Source organism: Amblyomma mixtum, chromosome 2, assembly GCF_055824585.1.
Source record: "Amblyomma mixtum isolate Tamu chromosome 2, ASM5582458v1, whole genome shotgun sequence".
Lineage (NCBI taxonomy): Eukaryota > Metazoa > Arthropoda > Arachnida > Ixodida > Ixodidae > Amblyomma > Amblyomma mixtum.
Window position 1 is genome coordinate 69,472,918 of NC_143013.1, and position 21,344 is coordinate 69,494,261.

At 47.1% G+C, this 21,344-nt stretch overlaps 1 long non-coding RNA gene across 1 annotated transcript in view; it reads right to left on the reverse strand.

The window, feature by feature from the left end:
- LOC149359666 (uncharacterized) overlaps positions 1 to 14,716 on the reverse strand; it is an 88,706-nt gene extending 73,990 nt beyond the window's left edge. Inside the window, exons 1-2 of the long non-coding RNA XR_016288292.1 lie at positions 14,046 to 14,716; positions 5,376 to 5,536 (exon numbers count right to left, since the gene is read on the reverse strand). This is a non-coding gene — a long non-coding RNA (uncharacterized LOC149359666). The remainder of the gene's footprint in view (positions 1 to 5,375; positions 5,537 to 14,045) is intronic.
- Positions 14,717 to 21,344: the final 6,628 nt, after the last annotated feature.

The window sequence follows — 21,344 nt, forward strand, 5'->3', positions numbered from 1 at the left end:
ACGAAAACTGCTTGATACCGACCGCTGCATAGCAACGGCAGAGCTTTTCGCGCAGTAGATAACGAGATTACAAATCATTTCTGAAGTTAATTTGCATACACTTGTTACAAGCATGTCAAACTAGTTTTCATTTCGACGGAGCGTTACACCGCGCTAGAAGAAACTAATAAACAAAAGACCATCTTAGCAAACGTGCATTCGTCAAGCATCTGTACGAGACGTCTGTGCAGGCCGGTAGCTTTATTAACTGAGCATTAGCGCTTTTCACTGCCGGGAGAGTTGCAGGGACCACATGAATACGACAGCCAAGTGCCTGTGTGTATTGTACTTGATTGTAACATCGGAGTAAGCACGCCCTTTTATCATTTTTTAATTAAACTTTAATTAAATGATTATAATGTTAGATTGTTGGGATACAGGCAACATTTTTAATACTTGCCGTATTGGCGTCGATTGCACGCACTTTGTTCGCCTTTTGAGAGTTTGCGACACTTAGGGTAGGAAATGGCGCGGTAACTGTCGTACTTCTCGGTTGGCATGAGGGAAGGGATGAGAAGTGAATGAAAGCAAGGAAAAAGATGTGCTGCCGTGGAGGGCTCCGAAATAATTTCAACCACCTGGGGACAATCAACGTGCCCTCACAATGCAACGCACTAGAATGCCTTTTGCGGTTCGCATACCTCAAAATGTGGCCGCCGCGACCTGTACTGAACCTGGGTTCTTTGACTCAGTAGCCGAGTGACAGCTAAGTGTCTCTATCTAGACATTGAAAAGTTCGGGCCTGTTGAAGCGTCTGCCGTACAACCACACTTGCTACTTAATTTCGCGCACTGCTTCTTACTTCAGGAACTTTTGGCGCGGATTCGTAAGCGAACACTAGCACAAAAACGTGTTTCCTTTTGCTCTACTCCTAAATATATAGAAGCATTGTGGAACAGGGTTTCGCCGAACTTCTTCTGTCGCTTACGGTGCTCTAAGGAAATAAACAAGACGACATACATACAGTTGCATAAATTATTTTCGACGCGCCATTAATCATATGATGGCAAAGGAAACGGAACACAAGGAGAAAAATTACTATTTTTAAGCTGTTTTGCATAAGTGGCGAAACTTGCAAGAGGCGCAAAAAATGTCGGCTATTCTTCTCATTTCATTCTTTCCATCGCAGTATGGTCTTGGTGTTTGCCGACTTTCACCGCCGCGGTGGCTCATTGGTTATGGTGCTCGGCTGCTGACCCGAAAGACGCGGGTTCGATGCAGGCCGCGGCGGTTGAATTCCTTTGGAGGAGAAATTCTAGAGGCCCGTGTACTGTGCGATGTCAGTGCACGTTAAAGAACCCCAGGTGGTAGAAATTTCCGGAGCCCTCCACTACGGCGTCTCTCATAGCCTTAGTCGCTTTGGGACGTTAAACCCCATAAACAAACCAACCAAGGCTCTCGGTCATTTTCGTTTAGCCATGTGAAACCCTTAGGCTAATGCATCCAGGCGGTTCGGGAGACGTCTCCAAACGTTTCTCGGACTTCCGCGCTGATTCACTGATTAGGACGCTCGGCTACAGAGCCGGAGTAGCCGGGTTGGAACCCGACCACGGCGACAGTGGCGTTTTGACGAAGGAGAATCGCATAGACGCCCGTTTCCTGTCCGATGTGAGTGCATGTTAAAGGTCTTGAGGTGGTCGAAATTATTCCTGAACTCTCCACTAAAAAAAATAGCTTTCACTCACTTTTTTTCACTGTTTGTCAGAGTCCCAGAAACGGGCATTCCCAGTGGCTCTAGGGTGTTCAACGTCATGGCAGCAAAGTTGCTTTAGGTGTAAAACACAGAATCCCTGCAACACCGTGAGCGTTCAAGGGGTTGCCAGCTGATCGATGGAATGAGCAACCAGTTCTCCAGTCATCACAGCTAAGCAGGCGCCCCTCCTGTAGAAGACAAAGGATGAGGCAGTTCTGGTGGTTGGTTAATATGATTGCCAACGATGGTTGTAAATGTGCTTCCTGTAAAAATGAACAAAGAAAATTTGCGCTTTTGAAAGCAAGCTTTTTCAGATTCTTTCTGTTCTCTCTTAATATTTATTAGGATGGGCACGCTATACGCAGCACAACCAAAAAAACATCAAAGCCCATCTCATTTCTGAAAGCAGTCAGAACGAGTTCCAAGCAGGTAGTGCCAAGGTTCAGTATTAATGTACCTGCACATTCAGCTTCAATTCATTAAGCGCGTACTAGCTTACAGAATAACAGAGTACTTAAGAAACTGCGTTTGCACGCATAAAATGATGCTATCGATTTCATTACGCTTAATTTCTGAAGTTCTTTTAGAATAAAAGATCAGCGAAGCCAATGATATTTGTGGTTATTTTGAATCTATAATCATCTCAGTAGATTTCGCTCTTTTCAGGTGCGTTTACCCGCCCACCGCTCAAGGCACTAATGGCATGAAGCACAGTTACAATGCCCAGAGGCCACGCCGTGCTGTACGGTGGAGCTCAGCGACACCAGGAAAATGCCCTCTGCTGGTACTGTATTTCTCATTTCCAGATCACATGAAAATTTCATCAGTGAGCGCTGAAAGCTGCCGAAGGGTGTAGTGTATCCTGCAGAGTGAATCTTTTTTTTCCCTGCAATTGCAGGCGAATCTATAAAAATTGGGTTTTGAGACACAGTAACTGTTTCACTTCTCGGTGTACGCCTGAACCGCGCTGTGAGAGGTGACAGGACGGTGCGAGTGAAAGATGAAAGTGGTGGCCTATTGAGGGCTCCTAAATAGTTTCGACCACTTCAGGAACTGACACCGAACAGCACATGGGCGCCTTTTATATTTCATCTCCACTTAAACCTGGTCGTTGAGGTCGGATTTGAATCCCAATACCCCGGCTCTGTAGCTGATCGCCTAGGCAATGAGCCATCCGTGCGCGTTGTCTACAGGTGTATCGGTTCAGTTCGATATGGGGCACAGAACAACAAAGCGTCAATCGTTGTCTAGATACCTTTACTCTCAGAAGTTCAACAATTCAGTAACATAATTGAGCTAGCATGATACAGAGGAGCACTCAGATTTTCCTATTTTCGAAGATATGCACAAAAGTCAAAAGGGTGTTTGCCCTTATATAACGCAAGAAAAAATCTGAATACAGCAGAGGGTTCAAAATAGGCATTTAACGACTACATGGTATCTTATTTTGCAGAAATTTGCTTATTGCTGAACTACCTTTATCAGCCATCAGGTGGGAAAAGTATTATTTCCGTCTTTCTAAAAAGCATCATCCAAATCGTTGGAAAGTTTAAAATGAAGATAGAAGTGCTTAGTTTGCAACTTCGAGGTTAAATGCAAGCAGGTTGGAAAAACGGTGTGAGAAGACCGTTTTGCAACTACAGCATTCTTAGGGAAAGGGGCAGTTTGTGCTGAGGCTCAAGTGAGAGTTTTCATGACAGCATCGTCCCGACTCCGCTACCCTGCTCTCCTTATTCAAAGACCGAAATGACCATTTCTTCTCAACCCCAGTGCGAAGTCTGAATTCAAAATTTCAAACCATGCGTAATTAACACGGTCCGGTTTTTCTGAAGCTCACCGCACCATGTTGCGAAGCTCTAGTTATGAGTAGCCTGCTGAAGTACACATAACTTTCAAGGAAGCGACGCCGAACGTTCATAAATTCACTAATGACTGCTCTATTATCACATGTTATCTGCGATACAGCTCTGAAAATGTATCCCTACCGCTCTTCCCTTATCCCGTAGGCACCACATGGCATCAAAGCACTGTGCGCTGTGTAAATGAGAATTTAGGCGTGCCGCGAGGGAGGCAATTAGCCTCGCGGAGTGCTCCGGCCATAGGCAGCTCAATTACGTGCTGTGTTTGTCCATTTTCGTTTGTTTATATGACAAGTTCTGCATCGAGTGTGGGCATAGCTGCGATATCAATCAGTCTTTGTTGATTTTCGTCCACCACACCGTGCCCCCCCCCCCCCCCCCCCCGCACCCACACACACATATATCTATTGACGTGGAGAAAATCTTAAAATGTAATTTAAATGTGATGATGAACAGGGTGTTCCCTCGAAGAGACCTGCATACTTAGCACTACTTAATTTCTGGAAAATCTCTTTCATTGTTTCTGTGTTGCTCGCATTGATGCTTGCGGCGGCTGCGTTTCGAAGGAGGCGAAACGCAATAGGCGCACATGTGCTGTGCGATGTCAGCGCACGTTAAAGATTTCAAGGTGGTCGAAATTATATCGGAGAGACCCAATACAGCAGCTCTTTATTCCTTCGCGCCGACCTTCTTCCCTTCATTAACGGCGCGGTTGACGTGTCCGCCGTGAAGTGAGACAGTTACCGCGCCTTTCGTTTCCTGATAACCAATCATCGACGGCGTTGTCAATATTGCCTCAAAGCTTTGCAATGTCCCTTCTTTTCTTTTGCCGTCTTTTACTGCCTTTATGACCTGTGGTCTGTCGGCACCTCTATGTGACAATATTTAGTTTAGTCCATCGAAAGTAAGCGGGAAAGATTAGCTGAGGGTTGAACGCCAGATCCTACGGCTAAATCACCAAGTGCGGGATTCATTCATCCATAGTGGTGTGATTAGGGGACCGGAGGGAAAGAGTACAGCGCAATGGTGAGCGCCGGACGTACACAGGGCAATACAATTCTCTAGAACACGTTCTGGGCGTGTTTCGGGCTGAACACATGATATCTAGGGATGATATTTTGGTAAAAAAATTCCACCGTAAGGGCATGACGTGATAGCATAATGGGTTAATTCCTGCACAAGCAGAAGTTACTTCTCTACTTAACATTCATAGATCCCTGTGAGTCCTCATACCACACCTCGCGCAGTGGAGCAGCGGTTAAGCGATGCGCCACTGCCCTGCGATCAGAGGTTCTCCCAGATTTGGGCCTTGTGTGTTTAAGATGTGAAACTTAGTTTTCGCAATGTGCGTTGTGGATTCACTGAAGCAAGAATCTCCTTCAAATGCGCAAATGACATTATACAGGAAGGTGAATGCCTTTGAAATGAAGAGGCGGTTTTTCACGTCCGTCAAGCTTCGGCTTTTTACGGCGCGTACCCACGAAAGCGCAAACACTAAAAGTTTCCTTTATTTCATTAATTTTTAATTTGCGCTTATTGCGACATTGCTTGGTTCGAGCATTTTTGGATATTTTTAACAATCGGCTTGAAAGCGGACTCCTGACGCCGAGAAATAATGTTGTACAACAGCTTGATCTGCAGCGCTCAGTATTACGCCGTATTAGATCACTGTATAAGAATACACTTTTCCTACTAATTGGAAAGAACGATTAAAACGTAATATGCAAGATATTGCTTCAGGACCTTTTCTATTGCACAATTGCATTCAATCGCTACGTTTTCACCTCTTTTTGGCCGCAGAATTTTGTCCGTCCATCTGTCCATCCACACCGCGTGGAGGGAGTAGGTTTGAGTAGATTGCGAAGCCGACCGCTTAAGTGGCAGCATGGGTAGCGCCAAAGCGGCGTGCTGAAGCCTTTCGGCCGACGCGGGCAGACAGGTGCAACTGAAAGTGAAAGAAGAAAGCGAAAATTGCACGTACGTGTAACCTGGCTCCAACTATGCCACTATTTCTTTTTATTCGAGCTGTTTGCCATTAGGCGTATTATTAGAAAGGGCGAGAAAGTTATAAGAGGAGTGTAAACAAGCCTCGGTTAAAATGTGGCGACAGTTCTCAATAAATCGATTATCATGTGCCCACTTGCGATAATCTCCTGCATAGTCTGCAGAAAGCGTCGTCTCACGCAGGCTGTAGCCGGGCAAGTCCACAGAAAGTCATCACAATAGTCTGCGCAGCACCACTTGTCAGTCACTTCAAAATGTTTGTCACGCGGCCGATGCCGCACAGAAGGAGTCAGGGCAACTATAACTGCCACATGCAGACAGAAGGGAGCTGAAATGGTGCTAGAAGATACAGATTGAGAGAGAGGGCGCGTGTCGCAGCAACTGTCGTCGCAAAGGTGATGGCACCGGCTGTCCCAGCATCTGCTACACGCAGTGCCATACCCCGTCATAATCAGCCGACCTGCAGGTCTTAGAAGCTTGTGCAAAGCCCACTTGGGCATATAACTTGAACTTAGTTCAACATGAGCCACAACAGCGTGGCTAAAATCTAGGTGATTTTTAAACAGCGGAGCACGCGTTTGAATGCAAAGATATGTATTAAAGAAACCACACGAAAACAAATTTTATCCACCCATGAATGCCCAATATCTCACCAGATGACCAAACAGGGACACCTTGAAAAATTTCAGCGCCTTACACTTCTGGTACGCGCAGGTTGTCTTCAAATTCGGTCAATGTATAGTGACACCATAGCTCAGTTGTCTTCGACCACGTACAGGCAGATTTCCTCGCGCATCTGCTGTCCGCGCTCGCATGTGCTGGTTTCGTGTCGGCGCTTTTTCTCTTTGTGTTCAATAATTATTTTGTGACCGCTGGCTCCTCGAGTGGACAAAATGCGTGTAAGACGTTACTATAAAGTAAAAGTAATGAAAACAAATGCTTGCTCCCAGATTCCAAGAGCATGCGAGCATACTAAGCAGACATATCTTACACTCTACGTCGTAGGTGGCACGTGGGTGCTTGCAAATTACGTGACAAAAACAGTGCCTAAAGGTTTGTTTAGTCGCAACCATTCTGGTGTTTTTAGTTGAACAGCACGCCAATGAACAGCACTAACAATAAAACAGCTCTCGTAGATTTCTGCATCTCGGTAATGCATGGACAGTATAGAAAAGAACGAAATTTAATTACCTCAAGCAAGAATTTTTAAATGCCATCTTTCTGTTACCAATCAGTGCCTTCCTACACAAAGGCCAGGGGATCCATGCGGGCCTCCGGGTTGTGTCTGCGGCTTCATCTCGGGAAAGAAGAAACTTGGAGCACTGTCCTGCATCTTAGTTCTATCGGGATAGCTTTGATCCATGTGTACATGAAAGTTTTCAAAATGTGAAATAAAGTGAAGAAACCAGAAGCGCCGTGAAGTGCGTTATTAACTCTGACTAGAAATATAGTACGCATGAATAGACCTTTGAAGAATAAAAGTGCGACATACGAGGAATAAGCAACAAACATGGTTTTGCCCACAATTTTTTCTTTATGGTGGACGACGCAATGCGTTATATTCACAGAAAATAAGTAAAAACGGGACAGTGGTGGTGTTTAGCGCCGACATACGCTGTCCCTGATGAATAAAAAGCCTTCTAATTAAGCCAGTTGTTTTACCTTTCAGTCTTAGCTGATTCCCTGTTCGTTGAGAGCTTATTCTAAGGTTTCAAACTAGTATACTGTAGCCAAGCAAGCCATTTTCTCCCAACGTTCTTAGTCAGTCAAAATATTTCGAATATAGTAGCCGGAAAGTAAGTAGACTCAGAAGTCAGAATAAATAGTTGCTGTCTTTAATGAGGAATTTCGTGCTAAAATTCTTGTCTCTGCCATTTAAAGTTCTCACGGGTGCATGTTCTCTTTTTTTAGAAATTTTGTGCTATGAAATTGGCTGCCATTGTGGGCGGTGTTTTTTAGAGCGCAGCTTTTATGCGCCCGTTCGTGGGCTGAGCCGCGTCGCCGTCGGTGTAACTGATCGCGACGGAAGAAAGGAGAGAGAGAGGGAAAGCGAGAGGAGTACGAGCACGCTCCACTCGCGACCAGCCCTGCCGAGCGAACGAAAGTACCGCCGCTCGATCATAAATGGCGCCAGAGCGGTGCTTGTCCGCGTCGGTCAGAGCCCTCACAGCGTTGTCTTCTTAGTGTAAACCGCCTGCTTATGAGGCAGGCATTGGTGCAGGAGGTTGAACACGTTATGAATTTCTTCGACAACTAAGCCACCTTCATGACAGTCAAACATTGAGACAGGAGTGTTACGTGAAGAAAAAGTGTCTGTGGAAAATAAAGAGTGATTTGTAACTACAAATACATGCATATATCTTCTAAAAACTTCGCACGACCAACGATTAAGTTAGCTTTCACCTGCCAGGTTGCATTTGGATGCTATATTTTATGGGTACCATCGTTGGTCACCACACACACACACACACATAGACGCGCTCAGGTTTTCGCTTAAAGGTGAAATGGCTTACGCCTTAGAAAATATTCCTCCCAAAACTTATGCGAATCTTACATATTCGGCGCAGTGCAGATAATAAGCACTTATAGACTGCTTGAAGCAAACGCCAGAACATTCCAACATCTTCAACATTACCTCCATCCTCGCCGACACTAGCTGTCATCACGAGTTCTATTGCACGAAATTAGCAGTTACCAGAGTGCCTAATCACTGTAATTGCCGAAAATGAACACAGGCGTGCACTTGTGGTTGCTTCATATGCCACGGCCTTCACTGACCTCAGTTATTTTAAGTGCCTAGCATCTATTTTGCCTCTGGCTGCTTTTGAGGCTTGAGGAGTCAGTGCCATCAGCCGCTTCCTTCCTCGGGCTTTTTAAGGAGCTGCGCGAAAATCGCGGCCCTCTCTCCTCTGCGCACGAGATTGCTCACTCGCTCTTTGGCCTTAGGAACAATGTTTTTTTTTTTTTGTGAGCTCAAACTGCCGGTATCTTAAAATGCAAATCCCACTAGCCCAATCCGAAACATGTTTTAACTAAGGGACAAGTTCGACACCTTTGACCACTTTCTATCTTTGTGTGCGGCACCGTAAAGCCGCCATAGGCTACAACGAATTTCCTTTCTCTGTCTTGGATCACCCAGCTTCATTGCACAGTAACGGCACCGGCAGTAATGCTGTCGAGCATGGAGAGCGCAGAACGAACGCGTAAAATATGGCGGTGAAGGATCAATCTCAAGCAAAGCCATTACTGATTAAAGTGCATACCGAGAAAGACTGCGGTATCCAGACTGCGTTAACTTTCAACTCCACGCTTTGGGCTTTCCTATTGTCAAATAAAAAGTGATAGTGTGTGTACCCCAACATCGTCAGGGCGTGTGGTGGCCGATATTTTCGTCTGAAAGACGATGTCCACGATTTATTATTGTTAAAATCTTGGCCGGAATTACACTCTCAAATGAAAAAGGGGGTGGCGGAAGGCCATTTACTGCCCAACCCATTCTGAAGAATGAAGCTGATTCAAAAGTTCACTGGACATCAAGCTTTGCCCAGGAGTGAGAAGATGCAGAGCAATGCACATATCCCATCAGATGCAAAGAGTTTGACTTGAGAGAGGTTAACTTGCACAGAAATACTATAAGGCCAATTCACGAAGAGAACAAAGATTAACAAACATACAAATTATTTATCAGGCGCTCCGGATCTTAGTCTATGCGAGAACGCGGAAGTGGCCGTCCCGAAGAACAGCGTGCGATCGCCCGCTGGTCCGCTGGCTGTGCGGCATGATTTTTCCTGGCCTTTATGCAGTAGCTGTCTCCTCAAAGCAACCGAAATGGCATTTCTATTCAGCGCACTGGCCTTCGGCAATAGGCGGACTTCTCTCATAAAGACGCGATATGCATAGTTGTTGCTTGTTGCGTGCAGAAAACGCTGCCTCCTTCTACAGCAAAATTAGTTCGCCGCCATTGGTCGAGAGAGAAGGAAATTCTAGAAGTTGTGGCCAGACAACGGCTGTTCCTAGCGAAATGCAGAGGGGATTACTGTTAACACTCGTTCGCAACAAAGACTGAAGAATCTCGCTGATGACGGCCACACTCCCTATGGTAGGGATAGTCTGGGCTTTAAGCCAAACGTCTCTTTCTGCAAACGAGCGTATACGCGCACTCGCCCGAGAAATTCGAGGCTGGAATCCAGATGAAAGGCGAACACACCTTAACGACGCACTGCTAAGAGACTAACATACTCACGCATCCTCGAATACTACAGACTCCAATGAAGAACATTTCCACCACCCAACCTATCCATATCCAGAGGGGATGCCACAGCGTGGCACCACCTTCAGATGATCTTCTTCCCAAATCTCCGGCCCAAGCACCCTTTCTTCCCCTCACAATACTCTCCTCCGTCTCCCCCTACCACCGCAGGGCAACGACCAATGACCCGCCCCATTACCTCATGGGAAGCTGCTCTGTCTAGCTAAAGACCTAGCAATAACTAGCGGTTGATAGCGTGTGCCTAGAGGATAGCAAGAAGCTATCGAAGCCCTTGACTGAGGCTTCACACACAAGGAGAGGCCCCATACTCACCCATTCTAAAAATAAAAGTTCTTCATCCCCGCCATAAGGAACACTAAATAAGGGTTCCGGGTGCAAAACTATAAAAAAGACTACTGCTGTATAACATTTCTCAAAGTACGTGCAACATTTTCCGCATATTTGCCAGCTTCGGACACTTCTGCGCGATATATTTTGCTTTTACGAATGGCCAAGTCTCTTTTTTCTGGGGAAAAAATTTTAGCGCCCATGTGAAGTCAACTTTTATGAATAAAATTGAAAAATTGAAAGCTTATTTGTTCAGATTCAGTAAAAGCATATTGACGCTCTTAGCCTCCATGTTACCCTTTTAATCCTTCAACAGCATCGCCTGGAACAAAGTTCAAAAATGCCGTCTTGGTGATGCAGGCTATAGAAGCGAAAAAATTAGATGCCGTCATAATATTTACCGAAAGCAGCTTCGAAAGAAACCATAATGCAAGAGGCCTTTGGGCTAATATCAATGCCGAACACTCTCCGCCTCCTGAGATTATAAGTTGCGATCACAGAGTCAACTTTGATGACTGATTAGCAGGCAAGTCTTAAAAATTGTTAGAGGTTTATCATTGTTAAACTCAGTACACGTACGAATGCAAAGGATACTCAGTCTGCCTCAAGGGCTTTAGTGAGTTGATGCCGGTATATACAGAATTGGTCGTTTTCCAATTATCATTCATAAATGGCGGCGAGTCCTCGAACCACTTCCTGCGCAGTGGCGCAGCGGTTAAGCGATGCACCCACTACACTGACAGGTGGTAGTTTCTATCAAAGCCTCTGTTAGATATTGCGTGACCCATGTTGCTCTTCTCAAGCAACGTGTAATGAACAATGATTAATTTAAATGACACCTGCTAGGGCAAGCTGCGATGACGCCACAAGGCTATTTGTCTTAGTCGCGTGACGCCCTCCTCCCATTGGCTACAGCACGTGAGACCCTCCTCCCAAATTGCCCTAGCTTCCTTCCATTGGCTGTAGATTGTGCGACACTCCTCCGAACTAACCCGAGCTTACCCGAATAACTCTGGTAAGTTCGAGTTCGCTCGATGTACAAGACAAGATTCTTGATCGGGGGTGTATGAGACTGTACAAGACAGTGCACAAGACAAGATTTTTGCTTCGGGTTGGTTCGTCGGAACGGTGCTTGCGCTCTAAAACAAATCATTTCAGCTAGATGGCTATAAAGAGACGCAAAGGTCAGTTCAGTGATTAGTAACGAGGTGGTTCCAAAGGAATAATTTAGTCAGCAACTGCCAGGCGCTTAAAAAAGCCCCACAGTGCACGTACTTTTTACTTTGAAAATCATTCAGCCCAAAATACCCATTTTTCTGAAAAATGTACCTTCATTTTCAGAACTACTCGAGAGATAGGGTCAATTCTCTTCCTGTATATTTTGTGAGCTGGTAGGAATATATTATGCAGAACACCCGGCCAGGAAAAACAAGTTCGTTGTGGTCTAGTGCTGTGTCGATCGAATCTCTCTTCATCCCTTCTTCATCTTTAACATTCTCCCCGTGCTATTGACAAATGGCTGAGGATGCAGATTTTAAGGCGCCGCCCAATCTACAGTACAGGCGCGGACAGAAGTAAACGGAACGCGCCGCACAAGAAAAAAAACTGCGTGTCAGCGCCGCCTAGCCGAGCCGGTTTAAAGCTCAAAATCGCCACGCGCATGTGCAGACCCCCAACGGGCGCGACCCTCTCATTGCTCCGCTTGCCTCGCATCAGCCAGAGTCTAAGTCGGGCTGTTGCTGATGGTGACCGGATGGCCGCGCCCTGTGCAGCGAGCGGGCATTTCGAAATGCACAGACCGCTGCCTTGAACGCCGAGCAGCGAGGACAGCCCTACCACTGTATAAGCCGCTTCGTTTGACACAGCTGGAGGCGCGGTTACACCGCAAATAACCCGCGTGTTTCGAACTTTTGTTGCCTCTGGCACTCATCTGCGTCTTGCTAGCAGCCAAAGGCACTTGAAGCACTCCAGGTACTGCCGTAGTTTCGGGTTAATTTACTTCAATGATCAATGACGGTTCGACTTACCCCTGCGAGGCGCCGACGCCGCACAAAGCATGTATACCCTGTCTGCCTCTCGGGAAGCACAACTGTCCCTGCTCTGGAACCTGCTCTTATCGCCTTAGCTTATCGCCACCGGGACGGCGGGCTGCGTATTGAGTTGTCATGTGCGCAGCAAAGCTCGGGTGATCGCGCACTTTGGGATCTTTGAGTGACTACAAGCAGACGCTGTCTCACTGCCTCACGTGAATGCCGCGGCAGCGGTGCGTCACTGTTTCGCTCCGCGCGTGTGAAATTCGGCGTACACGTTCCGATGTGCGCCCGCTAATCAAAGAATGAGCCAAGACAGACATCAGCCAGCGATCGTAACTCCCCTGTCCGGCCTATATTACTTCACTGCTAGCGGTTACATTTAGGCGTCGATCTGATTTACAATATACGCCTTGCAACTGATGCAGCAGCAACATCCAGCGCCTTTGGGAGCTGCCACTATCCTTCCGACGCTGGGTCGCGCTGCAAAAAAAAAAAGAAAACTCTAGAAGCGGCGGTTTCATCTTGATTTAAGCTGAGCAACTAGACCGGGTTTCAGTACAGGTGTACAATGTGCTGCAGGACGGACACAAAGCGCATGCATTGCCACTGCATCGGTGCCTCGTAGGAGCAAGGAGAAAATCAATGGTAACTATAATAAATGAAATCGAGACAGCGGTGGTAGATCGAGTGTTTTGAGCGCGTTTAGTCTATAGCCAGACGAAAATTAGTCCCAGAGACAACAAAAGTTCGAAGCAAGCGGGCTTTTTGCGTTGGAAACATGCCTACAGCTGTCTCAGAAGAAGCGCATTAATGTTACCGTCGCTGCACGGGCTCTGCGGCATCAAAGGCAGCGATCCGCGTATTTCGAAATGCCCGTTCGCTATAGAGGGCGCAACCATCCGACCATAATCATCATTAGTGCGACACTGACGCCGGTCCAGTGCAAAACTGGCGGAGCAGTAAGGGCGTTGCGCTTGTTGAGGGCGTGCACATGCGCGTGGCAATTTGGAGCTTTAGTCTGGTTCGGCTAGGGGGCGCTGACACGCAGTTCTTTCTTGTACGGCGCGCTCCGTTTACATCTGTCCGCGTCCGTACCCTTTATCTTCAGCTAACTCGTGTACCGGTAGGTTAAGTGCTTTACTGCCGTGACACTGCCAATTTCTCCAGCGGCCTTAAAGAGTGCAGGAATCGCTATCGATTCTTAAATACTGTCGCCGTGGAAAGCCAGATCACCTCCGCTAACAAAACCAAACTTCGCGAGTATTCAGATCTAGCGGAAGGCACTTTTCGGCAGCCGGTGTCCTTGACCACTGTGATGTTGAGTGCTGTTATATAGTCATAGCCAAAATAGTCAGCGCCGAACATCAGCGCTTGCGCTAAGAGACAATGAGGGCAACTTATTCACAAATATGAGTTATGTTATAGTGGCATGAAAATCTTACACTGATGTATAGAGTAGCCGAAATAATCAGGACGCTAATGACGAAGCCTGTGAAGTTGAGGAATTTGATATACCACCGCGAAGGGCTATACGGGGCTTATGTGGGCAGCCCACGTGGCAAACACCCGTGTTTCGCGAATGGTGTCTAGATAGGCGCCCTGTTTGCTGCCAACAGGGCGCATTTTTCAAACGCACGGTGGCAGCTTGAGCTCGGCTGCTCACACTCGACACGCCTTGCCAAATGGGACTGAAGCTGGTTCTGCTGGTGAAAGCTCAAATTAGGCTGGCTTGCATGGGGCCGATGTGAGCACTTTGGGGCTTCCTGAATTGCCGAATGGGACAGGGGGGGGACCGGAGTTGCCAGCCCATCTTGGCTTACCCATTGTTGTGCCATAGAGGTGGTCCCGTTGCGCTCGCCACCCGTTTCGTGACTGAGCGTTGCCAACTCTCTTAGCGGTAGCGAAGACTCCGAGTAAGGCGTCCGTGAGACTAAGAAAACGCTTTATACACTATGTACAGGACATAATATAGTTCAACATCGGCACGGGGGCCGAGAGCTATACAACGCGACTGTTCTCGCACAGCGACGATCAGCGAGACACCAGCACGTCACACCATCCGACTCCACTCGTGAGCAGCACTCGACTCACGGTGGGTCGGTCACTCGGTCACTCCGTCACACACTTCCAAGCTGCAGCGTTGGGGCTTATATAGCCTGAGGAACGGTGGCCCCTCAGAACTGGCCAATCCAAAGGCAGCACTCGACGGCAGTCCGAAAGGACCAATCAGCGATCGCGCGGGCCAACCGCTTCAAATTTTGCCGCGCGCGGTGGCGTCCGGGAGAGAAGGAATCTGGCGCCTCGCTGTCTGGCCTCTTGCGACAGGTCCAGGCGTGTTGCTTGCAGATGCTTCTCCTTAGGACTCCGCTGCCGTACGGCGCAGCATCGTGGCTTGTCAGGGAGCGTTAGGGCGCGTGCCTTGCGGCGCAGCACCAGGGCTTGTCAAAAGGGACGCTCGTAGGAGAAAGTTAGCGGCCGGCAGAATTGGAATCCGGGCGGGTTTTCCGGCATGACACCATTTATTCCCGACGCTGGGCCGATGTGCGTATTTATTGGGCTACCGACATTGCCAAATGGAACAGATGTGTGTTCTGCAGGGCCCAACCTATTTGTGCTTATCCGTAATCCCCCGCCCTGTACGCTGATGTGGGTGTTTTGGGGGCTAACCAAGTCCCAATTGGCCCCGTCGGATCATCAGCGGCCTAAAATCTTGCAATAACTTTTTATGTCACTGTAAAGCGAGCTTTCCACCAGATATTACGTTTTAGCACTGCTTGCACCCAGAACATAGCACGCTAGAAAGCATATTCTCCATATGTTGGCTGGAAAAAGATTTTTTGACGATCACACGAAGGTGCTTAGTACGAGCAGGCCCTTTGTGTCTATCTAGATATAATGAAGTGGCAGATAGTATATGTACAGCAGAGATGTTCTTGGAATAAAGGAAATAAATATTTATGCACAGAAACGCTCTCTCAGAGAAGTGACTGGATTGAGATTGTGGTAGTTACGCTCATAGGTGTATCGAGACCTAAAAAGTTAATATATTTTGTTTTATTGCCATTTAACATGACCGCCGGGCACAGAGCCATCTGGACAGAATATGAAGCCATTCGTTTGTCAGTGAGATACAGATGGTAAGTTATATGATGAAAAAAGATCAATCGTGTCATGAGCGTAGAGTACGATATTTGAAGTTCGTGGGATAGCATTGGTGTTGTTAATATATATAAGGAATATTAATGCGTTTAGTACAGAACTCTCTGGAGCATAGTACTATATCTATTTGCAATATGAGGCAGTAATATTTATAACGACCCATTGGGAACGGTTAAAGAAATTGCTGCGTTATAAATGAAGTGTGATGCCCTTTATTTCGTCATGTAGCAACTTTTGAAAAAGCATTTTACGTTTAACTATGTAAAAAGGCTTGTTTAGAGATAAGTAAATAGCTTTAGTAAACAACTGCATTTCTACAACATGTGCGAACTTATACGTAAAAGGGCAGATTCTTTTGAATTACCGCTCTGAAAATGTACTGGCTCGTAGAGAGCGACGAATGCTAAGTTAAGCCGCCATGGTGGCTCAGTGGTTATGGCAACGGCTGCTGACCCGAAAGAAGCGGGTTCGATCCCGGCTGCGGTGGTCGAATTTCGATGGAGGCGGAATTCTCGAGACCCATGTACTGTGCGATGTCAGTGCACGTTAAACACCAGGTGGTCGAAATTTGCGGAGCCCTTCACTACGGCGTCCCTCGTAACATGAGTCGCTTTGGGAGTTGAACACCCATAAACCATGAACCATAAACCATGCGTAGTTAAAAGTTTAGTTACCATAGACTAAGTAATTCTGCGCCTATTTCTGAGAACAGCAGGAGCGCTGTTATTGAGAGATAGTTAACGTTGCATTTGAGGACACCCCCTTTGTGTGCAATTGATCCATTCGCAATTTCCATTTTGTCTGGAAATCTTCATGTAATTATTATCAGATTTGTACAGTGGATCAAAATGTCACATAGAATATCGAAAACTTCTTTCATTAGCCCTGTGGTAATATCATCAGAACAAAACAAATGCTATTCTTAAAGCCATTCATAAGATGAGCTAATTCGATTTCGGTAGCTAGATAAAAAACTTGGAATTAGGTATGTTACAGGGAATGACGTCACATTACATCGTTGGCACCTAACGTCAGATAACGATGTTGTCACGTTACTTGTTGTGACGTGATGACATTATATTACATCATTGTCACGAGACTTAGTATGATGTTGTGCAGACGAATCGTAGAAACCAGTCGTCGTCGGGTCTCCACAAATATATTCGGCTGGACGCGCTCAGCCAGGCCGGAACGGAACAGCGCTTCGCCGGCCTTGCAGTTAAGCAGCCACGAAATCGAGTCTGCGCGTGCTTGGCAGGCGTACTGGGACAGTCGTCGTCTTCTGCTGCCGGGCCACGATGGCACGCTGCAGCCACCCCCCCCCCCCCCCCCCCCCCCCTCTATAGCGATGAAGCTATGAGCGAGGAGTGAATGGCGAAAAGCGGATACTCTTGGCGCAAATCGTACGCGACGAGGACTGGCACGGTCGGGAGGGAATGCAGTGACACAGTTAGCGATGACGTCGGTGTCAAGATGAGCAGGTTTAAGGCAGTCAACTGAGATTGTGTCCTGCCGGCCGTTGATGAGCAGGAGAAAGTGCTCAGGAGCACGCCGGAGCACTTGGTACGGACCATCGTATGGTGGCCGTAAGGGCCGGCGTACGGAGTCGTGGCGAACAAAGACGTGAGTGCACCGCTGAAGGTCGGAGGGGACGTGGACACGACGGGAATACTGGCGCTGACGTGGTGGAATGACAGCGCTCATAGCGCTACGTAGGCGGTAGGCGTAATCTCAGACGTCAGCAGGCGCGGGTGTTGAAGGCTCGAAGAATTCACCAGAGACACGGAGAGTAGTGCCAAACGTTAGCTCTGCTGCACAGGTAGAAGAGTCACTGCGAAGTGCAGTGCGGAGACCAAGCAGGACGAAGGGTAGGCGCTGAATCCATGGCGAAGGAAAAGCGGACGACAGAAGTGAAGCTTTCAGCGGCCGGACCACTATGGCACGCTACAATGTCATATCACGCCTGTCATGTGACATGCTGCCGCTTTCTGCGGACACTTTTTTTGCGGACGTGACTTTGAAAGTGTACTATCTAATGCTATCGCATTAAAAATATGCAAAAAAAAAACTAATGTTCCACAGTCTCGCAAAAGAACCGCAGTTTGTGATTGGTAGCGTGGCACCGGAAGTGGTAAGAGGAAACGTCTACTTAGAGAACGCAGTTACCACAGATGAGCACTACGACAATGGAATAACAACAAGACAAATGAGAGTAAGAATTTTAAAATTTAGTGTTGTGGTTAGAAGCTAGTTTTCTCCGTTTTTATCTATTACAAGGAGCGTACAGTATTGTGCCCATGTTAATGTTTATGTTTGCGAGGTAAAATCTGGTTGGTTTTTAAGTTACTTGTGCCAGCTTGTTAACGCCTTTTCAGTTTTCCTGCGCTATAAATTGTCTAGATTATGGTTGTCTTTTGCAGAGCTGCTTTTAGAAATGTCATCTTTTGTTAACTGCGATATATGTAATGCCCACCTGCTAAGGCTTGAGCCAGAGGCTGACAGTATTCAAAATAAATAAACTGGGAGAGCACATGGGCAGGCACCTTATATCAAGAATGGTAATGATCAATAGACCTCCACAGAAAAGTATTCCGGCTGTTTCAAGTAAGGCTTCAAACAATGTTTAAAAATAAGATTTTTCAGATAGAAGGGTGCTCTTCTCGGCATAGCGTGTTCAACGGTGTAGTACAGCAGAATAAAGATGAGACATGCTTACTAGCTTGACGGTTAACTAATTTTGAATAGTCAACTTTTTACCTATCACTGGTAGGCTCCTTACTTATTCAGAGGCGTGAAGCCAACCGTAAGTAATATCTATATCCGTTTTTAGAATTTCGTAAGCTCGGTTACCCTCGGCTCTCTGGCCCAACAAATTTTGGCCATTTCGACGAGTTAACGTGCACTTGAGAGGTTGCTTTGCTTGCAAGCATCTCGGAAGCGCATGTATTTTGGCGCGATGTAGTCAAAATGTTTTCTTCCAGAGTGTCGAAGGTAAACGCGTATTCAAAAATCTAACAGCCGATATGGATATAGCTTGTCGTCGGCTACACGCTTCTCCATAACAAAAGCGGCCAGGAGGGCAGTTGTCCAGGCCGACCAGGTCAACCAGGTGCCAGGTGGGAGCGGCTCCACAAAGACTATCTTCCGCGGAGGCGATCTCTGCGGCTTGAATACACGCCGCTGAGTGCTCTGAAAAGTCGCGGAATTCCGGAAACGGCACTGGACAGCCGGAGGACAGCAAACTGCGGGCGATCGTGGAGGTGAACGAAAAGTTTTGCTGCCATAATTGAACGGACAGGCTAAGGACGGCTGCGGGAAGTAGGCCTTGGCCCGTATCCGCGGAGGAGACTTTGACGCCGTTCTGGGGCGCGATGGAGCTTGCCGACTGTGGGTGAGCCAGACAGAGGACGTCCCGGCCGCTTCGAAAGAGGAGCGGTTCGGGAGATCTCGGTCGGGCCTGACGTTCGTCGACTGCGCCATTGAGACAGACCAAAGGGGATACGCAGCGGCTGCTTAGAACAATGTAAAGAGGTAAAGCAGCTGGTGGAGAACATACAACAGCAGCTCTGTTAAAAAACGGAGGGAAGTTTGTGCTAGAAAAAGAAACTATCTTCTACACGCCATTGATATAACCTTAAGCATACGAGAAGCTTGGAGGAACGCCTGCAAAACAGGCTATCTCCTTTCACGTAGTTTCATATGCATTTTGCTTTCACTTTTCTGACAGGGAACCTGCTCTTGCATAGAGTTGTAAGCTTCACAGGAAGTACACACGCTATTCTCGAAAGGCGCCGCGGTGGCTCTGTGGTTATGGCGCTGGGATGTTGACCCCAAAGACGCGGTCGAATTTCGATGCAGGCGAAATTCTAGAGTCCCGTGTACTGTGCGATGTCAGTGCACGTTAAAGTACCCCAGGTGGTCGAAATTTCCGTAGCCCTTCACTACGGCGTTAAGCTCGCATAAACCGAACCAGCTCATTTTGCTGTTCGCGCGTGTTCTGATCTTTTCTAAGCGGTGCAAATTAGTTCGGATAGGCGGAATCGCAGCTACCTTGGTTTTCTTCAGCACACCTGAGAAGAAGTAGGCTAGACCCAACCAGTTACGCTTCCTAGGTGACGTTTGAATACTAGAAGATGACACACGCAGCGCACAGGCCCGAAACTCGCTCTGAACCCAAAAATATTACTCCTGAACTGGTTGCGACTGCCTGTCTCAAGGAGCAGCCGTGCTAGTGCGCTGTATCCAGCCGCAACATTGGGGTGCCCATGGCTTCGATATCATCTGTTCTGAAGGGAAATATTCAATGCCTCCTCCCAGTTGAAAAAGCAGGTTGGTTAGCGGGGCTTCTTTCACGTGTATGGAAATTAAAGGCATCCATTAGGTTCGGTATACGATTTTTTACCGATATAGCTGTGTGTTTCTTGGGAAATCGAAATATAGGAAAAAATGCTCAGTAATGACTGAAAACTTGACCGCTCGGCTCCGAGAATTCTACAAAACAACTCTATCTTCTCGCGTTTTTTTTTGTTTTGTTTCTTCAGAAAACACACATAATCCGGACTCTTCAAATATGACTCCCCAAAAGCGGGGACATGACACAGATCTGTAGTGCAGTACTTGCTAACCAACCTGAAAGCGTTATCGGTTGTATCCCGCTCTCTGGATGCAGATTTTGTTCGCTCAGTAATTTTTTTGCAGGCACATGGCTACAGAAAGCTGTGGCCGTTTTAGCTTGGTGTTAAAGATTCATGTTATGCTTTGCCTCATCACGAAATTCTTTCTTGCGTTCAGTGGATAAACGATGGGGGACTGCCAAAATTAAAAAAATTCGGGATGTGAACATGTGAACATTTCTGGATCATTTTAAATTTATTCGCACCATTTCATACCTGGGATATGAAGGATATATTTGCCAACGAAAGAAGGGAGATTACATCTGCTGTTCCATCGCGGTGGTACTTAATGACCAGGCTTTAGCGTGCCAGGTCTCAACCTTGGATAAAGAACTTGGCTCCGGAGTCGTAAATGTATTTCTCTATGTCGACTATTACCTTACGGTCACGGTAAAGCAAAGTGATGCTTTGTTTGACATCATACAGAGTTGGGTTAGCAAGGGCCTAGTAACACTAGATGTAATACATAAACTTCCTGCAATAGACTGTACTAGGTTATTGGTCTTCTATCTGACATTCATGCTGGACGAGGTGAACAGAGGCCTCTTGTATTGCTGGTCAGCCCACTCGGAAATGTACAGCCTTTGTCAAAAGTTTGGAGCCCAGGGGGTTTGCTTCTGGGCCACACTGTGTGGTTCGTAATGAATCTCCAGCGTTCCAAATTTGCTGAAGGTAAGAAGATTTTTGGTCCTGCCTCCTCCAATGGGTAGGACTACCACGAATGTTACAGGAGTCCCACTGCGAGGCTTAGAAGCAAACCCCCTGGGCTCTAAACTTTTGACAGACTGTACTGGCAAAAAGCGTACTGCACGACGTCGTTTCAAGGATGCAATCACGCACATCATGCCCTAATTCTATGAGCAGAAGCCACGACATGCAGGCTACGCTCCTCAAGACAGCGAGCTACTGGAGTCATTTGTGTCTGTCGGCAGTAGAGGTGGTCCACAGGAAAGATAATGGCGCCGCATTTCAGTTTTAGACAAATATAATCAAACCAAGAGGAAGGAAAGAGGGGAGCCCAAGAGATGCAAAGTATTTCCGTATATCTTAATGGTTTCGCAGCGCATAAAAACAAGCGTAGCACGCGCGAGCGTCGACCAGGCCGGTTCGGCTCGTGTAAAACTCTAAGCCGTGTGCAAGCACAGGTGCCCTGTCACGAAAAGCAAATCGATCGCGAATTGCTGAGAAACCACGAGAGCAACTTCATAGCCTAATCTGAAGGCGCCGTCTAGAAGATTCCCTTAGCATATGGCGACGGCTACACACTCCAGGCTGGCAGGTGCATTA